The following is a 12,339-nucleotide window of genomic DNA, read 5'->3' on the forward strand; positions in this document are numbered from 1 at the left end:
CATATTTCTATTGCCCATTGTAACAACAGCAACAATCCTGAATATGGAGTAAAAATTGAGTCACTGATTTTAGTTTTATTTTAAATGACATGAAAGATCTTTAGGAAAATAAAAAGTCAAGCTGGGAGAAAATATTTGTAAAATATATACCTGATGAAGGACTGATATCCAGAATACTTAAAATATCTCTAAACTCAGTAATAAGAAAACAAGCAATCTAATTATTTAAAAATAGATTCCAACAGACACATCAGCAAAGAGGTACAAGATAATTTTTTTGGTGATGCACCTGTTCTTTATCTTGATTTTGGTGGTTACATAACTGTACGTTCATCAAAATACATAGAATTATTCACCTAAAATGGTGAATTTTACTGTACATAAATAACACTTTAATAAAAAATGAAGGAAAATAAAAGTGATTTCAGACCAAAAAATGATGTGCAAGATGTTAAGTAAATGTAAATGATATTAAAATATTTTAATATATAGATATTTACATGAAATACTCCCTTGCTTCTTGAAGTCTTACTAGTGAGCCTTTCCCTGGTAATCATAATGTAAATTCGAATCCTACACACAAATATAAACTCATTCTTCTTCCCCAGTTAACTTTTCTCCATTATGATATTCTAACTATTTATACACTTCTGTTCTTTCTTCCTCCACCAGGATGCCATGATAAGATGTAATGCAATACCATGATAATAGGGATTTTTCTTTGTTTGTCAAGGTAACCTCAGTCCCTAAAATGGTACTTAGTACATAATAGGCTTGAAAAAGTATTTGTTTAATTAATTAATAATTTACTAATTAGCTCCTTTAAAAAAATATTGTTCCTTTACTAAGTAGAGACCTTGAGTTGGTCACATAAGAAAAAATAATGAGGCTTTGTCTTGTGTTGAATGCAATTTATGGACTTTTACTGTTATTGTGAACATTATTTTGAAGAAAGAGCCATGATGTCAGTGCTTTCAGTTGCCAAGTTTTAGGAAGAGTTTGGATCTAATACTTTTAAGTACACTGAATTTGCTTTATAAAGGTAATTCTTAGTATATTTACATTTATCTAAACCTATTCCAATCTTTTGTCTAGACAGTTATTCTTTTTTTTTTTTAATTTTTTTTCAACGTTTATTTATTTTTGGGACAGAGAGAGACAGAGCATGAATGGGGGAGGGGCAGAGAGAGAGGGAGACACAGAATTGGAAACAGGCTCCAGGCTCTGAGCCATCAGCCCAGAGCCCGACGCGGGGCTCGAACTCACGGACCGCGAGATCGTGACCTGGCTGAAGTCGGACGCTTAACCGACTGCGCCACCCAGGCGCCCCTAGACAGTTATTCTTAATACCCATGGTACTTATGCAACTTTTCATTCTGTTTTTCCCAATATCTTCCTAGATTCATGTCATCAGTGCTAGTAAGTATCTCCTGTTTCCACTGATTATTGTAATTTATTATTATGTGCAATAATCTAAGTATAGGCTTAGCCCAAAAGACAAAGTCAAGTCAAAGTCAAGTTTCCTTGTAAATAGTACAAGATATAAAAAGTACACTAGCAAGAGAGATTTAATAGAAGCAGTAAAGGTCAATAGTGTAGGACTTTTAGGATGGTATTTTCATGAAGACATAACCACTACCTTAAAGAAGTGATTAAAGGCTAGCTCATATTTAGAGAGAGAAGTTATGAATGTAGCAATTGATTATCTCTTAGGAAGAATTCTTAAACCTACTACCTAAAAGTCAAGAAGTCATAGATGAGCCTAAAGTACAGATAACATTCATGGGAGTAAAACCACATACTGCAAAATAACAGGAATTTACAAAATATAACTGACCTTTCTCATGCCCTAAGAACAATTAGTGTTAATAAAGAGATGATGATGGAACTCAAAGTAATACTATTCTGTATTTTTTTAAGTTTTTTATTTATTTAGTTTCAGAGAGAAAACGTGCATGTGCATGAGTAAGGGAGGGGCAGAGAGAGAGGGAGAGAGAAAAACCCAAGCAGGCTCTGTGCTGTCAGCACTGAGCCCTATGCGGGGCTCAATGTCATGAACCACAAGATCATGACCTGAGCCAAAATCAAGAGTCAGACATTTAACCAACTGAGCCACACAGGTGCCCCTCCCCCAAGTAATACTATTCTCAACAAAATTTTAAGTTCTACAAAATGAGACTTTAATATTTGCAAAGATTAAGTAGTTAGCATATGCAGAGTGTGTGCTGCAGTGAGTTGCACACGGTAAGCACTCAGCTGTTTGTTTTCATTATTACCGTCATTTTAACATCCCTTACACAATTTCTACTCCTTTGCTGAGTAGAAAATGCTCAATGAAATAAGTTTAAGTCAAAACAAAGTGGTTGAAATAGTGACTTTTCTTACAAATGAATGGCAACAATAAACAAAAGTTAGAAACAACAATGAGCATCATACAAAAAGCAAGGAAAAGTGTTATGTGAAGATAGAACTTGTGGGTATGGGGAATATAAGGGAAATCTCTGCCTTCTACTCAGTTTTTCTATAAACCTAAACTTTCCATAGAATATAGATTATCTGGCTTATGTTTTTTAATCAGAAGGCATTTTCTATTATAATTAAGTAACTTTTAAATGTGGCATATATATGTGACATACACATATATGTATGACATGTGTGTATATATATATGTGTATATATATATATATGCACACATATATATACATATATATATATGTATGTATATATAGTGATGAAAAACCAAACAAGAAAAAAATCACTGGTGTTTAGTATGTGAGTTTGTATGTATGTGTATGTTTGTTCATGTGTTTCATTTTCCTTTTGTCTTACCACACTGTTTTCAAACATGTAGTTTTAATTTAGGGTATTAATACAAAAGAGATTACAAGAAAGAAAGATTCTTAATTCCTCTTTAATTTAATTATCTCGTTTAGTCTATTTTCTATTAAATTTACCCAACAAAAAAACTCTGAGAAAGTGAATATTTACTAATTAAGGACTTTGGAGTTTCAACTCTAGTTATCTACAGAGGGCAGCAAACAGCTTCAAATTCAAAGACTAGCATGTTGAGTTAGCAGGTTTTAAGAGCTGCTTTCTGATTCAGCATCATAGGAAGCACTGGGAAACATGTCAAAATAAAGGTTCAGTTTGCTAAATGTACATAATTGCTACATGTGGAAGAGAGCAGAGGAACCCATGGGTCAGAACCAGCTACGTGACTGCAGTCAAGGAAAGGTAGCAAAATTAGCACATCAGGGTGTCAGTCATTATGTTAACACTGCTCCAAATCTTGATACTACAAAGGTGGTTTAAAAATATATATTTAACTAAAATGTTACCAAATATGTTGCAGACATATTCTCATGAGTACTGATTATGGTATTTTATAAAATTATAAATGGATAGCCATTAATGACTAATGGTCCAAGGCAAATCTATAATGTTTCAAGCTAACTTTGGTTTTGAATGCTTTTCTATTAATGTATCTCTACCTCTATTTCTACATTTTTATTCTTATTTTTACGACATAGTAAAATCAAAGTTATATTCAAGATGCCACTAGCCCAACCTATATTTATAGTAGTAATTTATTGTCCTTGATTGGGTTGTGATTCTAAGACAGAGTCTACTTTGTAAGAGGTTTATGAAGGTATGGTCTTGAGGTCAACACGTGTGGAATGGAGGGGAGGGAAGAAAGACTAGGCAGAGGGAAAAAATCAAACTGCAGTGTAGACCCAACCCTACAGGATACTCTGGACTTAAAATGGTTCTTCAGAATCGCTAAATCAGGCTGAGAGGGGGATGTCTTCATACTCCCACCTGGGTGAGCCAGTGCATGTGGGCCACTCCCATGAAGGGGCATGACCATGGGCAAGGTTCAGGCTATACCTCCTGGGACAGAAAGTCCTCCCATCCACCTTTTTTTTTAAGTTTATTTATTTATTTTGAGAGAGAGAGAAAGAGAGAGAGGGAGAGGGAGGGAGAATCTCAAGCAGGCTCAGCGTGGAGCCCAACAAGGACCACGAGGTCATGACCTGAGCCAAAATCAAGAGTTGGATGCTTAAACTGACTGAGCCACTCAGGTGCCCCATTAAGTCCTTCCTTAAAGGGACGTTTGAGTGGGGCATCACCACATCCCCCACATTCATGCACAATAAAAAGTAACCAAAATGCCGTATCGTAATACAGAAGGGATGACTTTTAGATTTACCTAGTATGCTTTGTTATCTTTTCGAGAATTAACTCATTAATTCATGTTTAATAGAAGGCTATTATCAGTTCGGTGTTAGCTCCTTCAAGTTTTGCTTTTTAACAGGTGAGAAGGCAATAAATTAAAATACTGAAGGGCGCCTGGGTGGCTCAGTCGGTTGAGCATCCGACTTCAGCTCAGGTCATGATCTCACAACTCGTGAGTTCGAGCCCCGCATTGGGCTCTGTGCTGACAGCTCAGAGCCTGGAGCGTGCTTCGGATTCTGTGTCTCTTTCTCGCTCTGCCCCTCCCCAACTTGTGCCCTGTCTTTCTATGTCTTTCAAAAAAAATAAATGTAAAAAAAAAATTAAAAATAATACTGAAGTGAATACTCTATCCAAGCTTTATATTAAGACACACACACACACACACACACACACACACACACACACACACACACACAAAACCCTGAAAGACAAAGTGACTAAAAGTATGCTTAATTGTACTTAAAAGAACAGTTTACAGCACCTCCAGGCATTCCTTATTTATGGAAATCCTTGGAGACCCAGTACTAAAGCAACATGGAAGGGAGAAAGAAAGACATTGTTGTTTTAAGATTAACTGAATTGCCTTTAGCATTAAAGAAGAGATATATACTTATTTAAGTTATATGAATGAATAGACATAAGGAAGAAAATTAAAATTACCCACGATCTCTCAATTCAAAGAAAACCACTTAATAGTATAATTTTTCTCGTAATCATTTTTTCCTCCATACATAATAAAGTTTGATTCAGATGATCTCACATATAGAATACAGCCTTTTCTATTCCATTAAAAAAGTATTCAAATGAAAATGTGCATCTACTGTAGGTTTCTCCACTTATTTGGCATATGGAGCATATAATTAGCACCGTTACAAGCAACAAGAAGATGAATTACTGAACGATATTTCTTACTGTTGCATATTTCAAACTATTTTTCTGGGAGAAACCACAAAATGGAATTATTTGGCCAAAGATACATAACTTTTGAAGGTTTTTTGCTATATTACCAAATTGGAGTTCAAAATAATGTGCATCACTTTATTCTGCCTTAGGTATTTCTTATATATTTTTCAATAGTCCTTGCAAAATTTGATAAGGAAGAGAATATTTCACTGTTGCCTAATTTTTTGATTATTTGTTTGGTTATTGAGTGAAAGTAAGCATTTTTTAAGTCAGTTATATGTCTTTTTTCTGTAAGTTATCTATGTCTTATAGAATCAGTGCTTTTCTGTATTAATGTATTTTAAAAAAATTTTTTAAATGTTTATTTAGTTTTGAGAGAGAGAGAGCAGGGGAGGGGCAGAGAGAGAGGGAGACACAGAAGCCGAAGTGGGCTCCAACCTCTGAGCCCCAACATGGGGCTTGAACCCAGGCATCCTGAGATTGTGACCTGAGCCAAAGTCAGACACGCAACCGACTGTGCCACCCAGGCACCCCTTTTCTTATTGATTTGTAATTCTTCTTTATACATTAAGGATATTTTCCTTTTGTTGGTGGTCTTGCAATTATTTTTCCCAGTTTGTTACATTCTCTTCAATTTTGATTTTTTTCTGAACTATACATTTTTTGTGTCTGTGAATTCAAACATTTTTTTTATAATTTCTTTTTTGACTTTTACCCTTATAAAGTTCTTACTCAGAGATTACATACATGTTCATCATTGGAGAAGCAGACTCTTTTTGTTACAACCATATTAAAAATAAGTACATTTTACGTCACTATGGAAAACACACAACATGCAAACAAAAGTGACAAACAAACAAAAGTGTCAAAATAATTTTTATCCTTCATGTTAGTACTGGAATTATGAACTATTCTATTCTATATCATCCCATCCCATCCCATCCCATTTCATTGTTTTATTTCAACTAAAACTAAAAAAAAATGACTGTGGTCCACAAAATAGGTTTGAAAAATTTATTAATGGATTTACCCATTGTCTGGAAAACATAATTTACTAATTCCTTGTTTTGTGATCTGTACCATATCTTACAGAGTTGTTATTTTTTGTATGACAAATAAGTACAAAGTTTGTTCCATTACTGTTGATTTTTATATATTATTATTATGTTTTAATTATTTTAGTTTTATAATATGCTTTACTGTCTTGCAGGACAAGTAAGTTCCTTTTTCTTCACTCTAAATTTTCAGATTTACCTCAGCTAGTCTTGCATATTGGTTTTTGTGGATTAACTTAATCACTCTGTCACAAGTTAAACTTTTGACAGGTGTGCCCTGTGGTCCTCTCACACCTTAGTGTGCTCTTAGAGCATTAGGCCTTCATCATGCACATGCTTCCTGGGAATCTATAACAATTACAGTTTCTACCTCTAAACCATGTAGCAGCTGTTTAAGCACCAAACCTTTTACTGTTTGGGGTAGGGTGGACCCTGAAGTAAGTATGACTGCTGTCCTTATAAAAAAGGGACAGTTTGGATACAGAGACACACACACACACACAGAATGCCATTTGAAGGTTGGAGTTAATACTGCTATAAGCCAAGGAATTACCAGAAGCTAGAGAGGTCTAAACAGATCCTTCTCCAGTGCCTTCAGAGGGAGCATGGCCCTGCTAGCATCTTGCTTTCAGGCTTCTGACCTTCACAAACTCAGTGACCCAGTTTGTGGTAGTTGTTTGTGGAAGCCCTATCAAATGAATACACCCTCTAATTGTACCAAATAAGTTGGTTGATTTCACTCTTTAAAAACAAATGTAAAACTTATGATGGTTTATGATGTACATTGTGAAGGAGTGCCCCATGAAATGAATTTTAAGTGATTGTTTTGTAATCACAACACAATGTAAATGTTAGATACAAGAACAATGGCTAATGGAATGAGTGCACTCTATACTCTCATTTTAAGTAACACTCATTTTCTTTCATGGAGTTTTATTTTAATTAAGGATTGAATGGCTCAAAACATTCCTGCAAAACCTCTTAAACCAGTGAATCTGCTGATAGATCTGTATATATTCTAAGTAATGCAATTTAAAAAATCTCAGTGGGATTTTTTTACACTCATGGTTGTTCTTTTCAGACAAGGGTTATTGAATTAAGTGAACTATGAAATAGTTAGCAATAATTGTATGCATTTGTAACAATGAACAGTAAATCCCCCACTTGCCTGGAAGTTTAAGAAGCAGTTGTTGTGGATAATCAAATATTTTGGATAACTTAATATCTAACATATATAATACATATAATTGTAATCTCTATAAAATATGCTTACTTATATTAATCTGGGAACTTATGGTACCATATAGTCACCATTTAAAAAGTAATTATTCTTGGAAACACCGTGGTTATATAAATTCTATGTAAAATATAGTCATATCTTAGTTATTACTCCCCCAATTAAGGGAAATTGAATTTCAAATAAGCACTAATTGAAATGACCATGTATAATTTAATGAAAACAGGGATATAATAGAGTATTGATGGAGTGACTTCTGGGGGCTGAAAGTACAAATTTAAAAATTAAAAAAAAAGAAAAAGGAATAATCACCCTTTCTGCAAAATTTTTATTGAATTTAACAATTACAGGTCTTCAGTATGTTTTTCTGTTGATGTGGCTGTTAGTTTAGCTATGAGTGTTAATCTTTAGATTTAGTTATAACTCCAATAATTATGGACTCACAGTTTGTGAGATCAATAATCATGATCTCACAGTTTGTGAGTTTGAGCCCCATGTCAGACTCTACTGACAGCTCAGAGCCTGGAGCCTGCTTTGGATTCTGGGTTTCTCTCTCTCTCTCTGCCCCTCCCTGCTTGTGCTCTGTCTCTCTTTTGCAAAAAATAAAATAAACATTAAAAAATTTTTAAAAAGTCTTCATGTCAGTAGAAGCAATCCTAAAACACAAAACAAAACAAAAAAACTATGTATTTGAATATTTAAAACTATCATATTGCAAAGTATTAATCCTATGGTTGATTAAATTTTGGAAGCCAGTTGATTCTTGCCCTGGATGCTGAAATAAACTAAAAAGAGTCATTTATCTAATTCTCTATATTAAAATGCTCTCTCCAAATTTCCCTTTCTCAAGAACCATAATTGTGTGAAATTTGTCCAACTTATAGAAAGATCCCTGAAGAATACCCACATAATAGGAGGGACAAAGCAAAGGAGCTTGGAAAAGGGAACAGAATGGAAGATGAACATCTTGTGATATCACCAATGCCACAGGTAGGAAGCTTTTCAAAAAGAAGAGAGGGACCATTCTGCAATCCCAGTAAAATACTGACTCAAGCCAGGGCTCAATAATGAATGCTAATACCATAGGTGAAAGACTCCTTGCACATGCACCAAAATATTACTCCACTAGCTGATTACTAATTGCAATAAGGATATTTTATATATTAATACCTATTTTTATTTTAATATGTTTAGGTTATAAATATATATTACATCTATAATATGTACCATGTATAATCAAATATATTGTAAACATAAGTTAAATCTAAATATATTATATATATTTTATTTACATTTATATAAATATAATTAAATATATTCTAAATAAAATATATTTTTTATTTTATTTTAATACATGTACAATATATACCTTTTAGAAAGAAAACCTGGTAGACATCACCATTACTAAATGATCATACTTAACATCACTAATAGTGGGGCCATCTGACATTAGAGACCTTCCGGAATACAGTATAAAGTATTCTGTATCACCTATAAAGAAATCTTCTCCAGAAAATGTTTAAACTGTATCTCATTAAGCCTAGAGCCTAGGTTACAGCAAATATAGGGGATTAAAGAATAATGTATGAACAAAATGAAACTATCAGCTAAATCTAGAATGTGAGCCATTCCGAAGACAACTGACCTACACTCTTCAAAAAGTTAATGTCATTATGTGGAGACAAAATGGAATGACTGTTCAAGATTTAAGAGTTAAAAGAATGTAATTAAATACAGTGCATAATACCTGAGTATGAGCTCATACAATGAGTCAAATGGCTAAAAGGCATTTTAGAGACAATAAGGGAATATCAATATGTACTTGCCAGCAGATAATATTACCAAATTATTGTCAACTTTCTTACTTGTGATAATGGCACTTGGTGTTTGTAGGAAAATGTCATTATTTTTAGAAGGTACAAGCTGAAATATTTGAAGATGTGCATGTCCTGATACTCACAACTTAACCTACACAATTGTTAAGCAAAATACACACCCCCATAACACAGCAAATGCAAAATATTAAGGATTGTTGAAGAATCTAGGTGGTGGGGATAAGTGTAATCAATGTACACTTTAAACCTTTCACTATGTTTTGAAATGTTCTGAAAAGGGTGCCTGGCTGACTTAGTTGGCTGAGTGTCCAACTCTTGATTTCAGCTCAAGTCATGATCCCAGGGGCATTGGATCAAGCCCTGCATTGGGCACCACTCTGAGCATGGAGCCTGCTTAGGATTCTCTCTCTCTCTCTCTCTCTCTCTCTCTCTCTCTCCCCCTCTCCCTCTCCCTCTCCCTCTCCCTCCCTCCCTCTCTCCTTCAGCCCCTCTTCCCTGCTCATGCTTTCTCTTTCTCTTCCTAAAATTAAAAAAAAAAAAAAAAAAAAAACAGGGTTGCCTGAGTGGCTCAGTTGGTTAAGCGTCTGACTCTTGATCTTGGCTCAGGTCATAATCTCATGGTTTGTGCGTTTGAGCCCTGAATCAGGCTGTTTGCTGCCAGCATGGAGCCTGCTTGGGATTCTCTCTCTCCCTCTCTTCCCCCCCTTTACACACTCTCTCTCTCTCTCTCAAAGTAAATAAGTAAATAAACTTAAAAAAAATAATAAAATAAAATAAAAACAGTGGAAATATGTGCTAAAAAATGTTTCTGAAGTAAAGTGTGTGTGGGGAAGGGGAGTGTCAAATACTGCTGAAAGATCCACCAAGATGCAGACATATTTAGCAGGAAGAAGGATGTTTCTTTGTGAGGGCAGTTTCAGTCATTTTAGAGTGGTTCAGAAAGTAAACCAGAGGTGAGAAAAAGGAAATAGTGTAGACAACACGTGGAAGAAGTTCAGCATTTTAAACTAGAAAGAAATTTCAGTTATGAATTAGAAAGAAATAAGACTATAAATTTAGACAAATTTGAAGAAGAAATTTTGCTTATTTGTACTTTTTTATTTGAAGAATTTTGTTTGTTTTTAAAACTCTGGTTTTAAGGAGGACAGAGGTGATTGTTTTGATGCTGATAAGGAAGATTCAGTAGAGAGGGGGAAATTGAAGAGGAAGAAGAAAGATAAAGGAGGGCTGTTTGAAGGGCCTTGGAACTAGATGAATGTGAATAAGAAACTAAAACCTGTGATTTTCTCTGAAAATCCATGAAAGGTCAGCCTTGGGGCCTCACTTCCATGATTCTTCCCAAGATGCTAGAACTAAGTTCTAATTTGTGTTCTTTCATTTTTCTTCCTCTTTTCCTCCTTTTTTCCCCTTCCTCTTTTCCTTTCTCTCTCTCTCTCTCTCTCTCTTTCTTTCTTTCTTTCTTTCTCCCTCTGAAGAAAACTCCCTAAATTGTATAAACTTCACACCCCACAAAAGATGGATCAACATCTCTGGGAAGATGTTAAATATGAACAAAAAAGAGCAAACCTCTTGTGTACATATGAAATAGAGCTTGTCAAGCTTTAACAAGCCTGATAATCACTGGGGAAGCTTGTTAAAACACAGATTTCTGAGTAGTGTTATACTATGAGTTTATTGATGATAAAACTAGGACTTACAAAGATTACATGACTTTGTCTAAGTCTTAAGTCTTAGTCTTAAGTCTTAGTCTTAACTCTAAGATCACACAACTGTTTATGGCCAAGCTGGTACTAGATCTCGTGTACCATCATTTCAGTGGTGTTTTCTCTTGCTCTATTTATACTCTATCCTCTATTGTTTGTGTTACTGGAAAACTTCTACCTATTTTTATTAGGGCTATGAAAAAATTAGTCTTACAGACTTCTCAGAGTAAAGTGAAACTTTTGAGAAACTTAAACTCAACTATCCAGCAATATTTTCCTTTGCTAAGAATAAGGATCTTTTTTACCAACGTTGTTTGCTTTTAAACACAAGCACTGCAGAATTTTAGATAATGTAAACCTTATCCTGAATGTATTAGTTTCCATTGAGCACAACAAATTGCCATGAACATACAGGTTTAGACCAATACAAATTTATGATGTCACAATTTCCATGGGTCAAAACTCTAGGCACTGGTTAGCAGAATTCTGCCTCAGGGTCTCACCAGGCTGTAAGCAAGGTATGAGCTAGGACTTCCATCTCATCTGGGGCTTGGGTTCTTCCAAGTTCACCATTTGCTGACAGAATTTCATTCTCAGGGCTTATGGTACTGAGAAGTGTTCTCAGCTCCAGGAGGCTCCCTGTTATCTCTGGCAAGTACCCCTCTCTACAGTGTAGCAGTTTTCTTCTCTGAGGTTAGAAAGAATCCTGGGGCACCTGGGTGGCTCAGTCATTAAGCACCCAAATCTTGATTTCAGTTCCAGTCATAATCTCAGGATCCTGCTATGGAGCCCCAGATTTGGCTCTGGGCTGATGGTGCAAAGCTTTCTTGGGATCCTGTCTCTCCCTCTTTCTGCCCCTCCCCTGTTCATGCACAAGTGCCTATGTTCTTTCTTTCTCTCTTTCAAAATAAATAAACTCAAGAGAGAGAGAGAGAGAGAATCCTTTCAGTTGGCTAAAGCAGTTCAGTTGACTAAGGCAGTTATATAATGTAACATAATCATGGGAGTGAGTCTCCTCTTGGCCACATGACATGACCTGATCTAGGGAGTGACTATTCCACCATATATACATTCCCACCTGCATTATATTATACTCAGTGGGTGGGAATATGGGGTACTAACTTAGAATTCTGCCTACCCCACATAAAGATATCTGAAAAGTTACCTCTAGGCATTTTATACTTGATGAGACTTCAAAAAATCTTTGAGATTCAAACCAGCAAAGATTTTTCTCTAGATGCTTGTTTTAAATCTGTATTAACAATCAAGCAAAAACATGGGATAAGCATTCCATTCTTGATAAAACAATGGGATGTTATCTGTCTTTGATGTGACTGTAATTGCCTCCTTTGCTAATATTGCTCCTCATT

The 12,339-nt window shown here is 35.1% G+C and overlaps 1 protein-coding gene across 11 annotated transcripts in view; it reads left to right on the top strand.

The window, feature by feature from the left end:
• MAGI2 (membrane associated guanylate kinase, WW and PDZ domain containing 2) overlaps positions 1 to 12,339 on the top strand; it is a 1,320,050-nt gene that overhangs the window by 258,907 nt on the left and 1,048,804 nt on the right. The window contains exon 2 of one of the 11 annotated variants that reach the window (XM_053218558.1): positions 8,316 to 8,421. The exons of the other annotated variants lie outside the window; for them this stretch is intronic. The gene's annotated coding sequence lies outside the window, so the exon portion shown is untranslated. The remainder of the gene's footprint in view (positions 1 to 8,315; positions 8,422 to 12,339) is intronic. 11 annotated transcript variants of the gene reach the window in all.

This window comes from Acinonyx jubatus, chromosome A2 (assembly GCF_027475565.1).
Source record: "Acinonyx jubatus isolate Ajub_Pintada_27869175 chromosome A2, VMU_Ajub_asm_v1.0, whole genome shotgun sequence".
Classification (NCBI taxonomy): Eukaryota; Metazoa; Chordata; class Mammalia; order Carnivora; family Felidae; genus Acinonyx; species Acinonyx jubatus.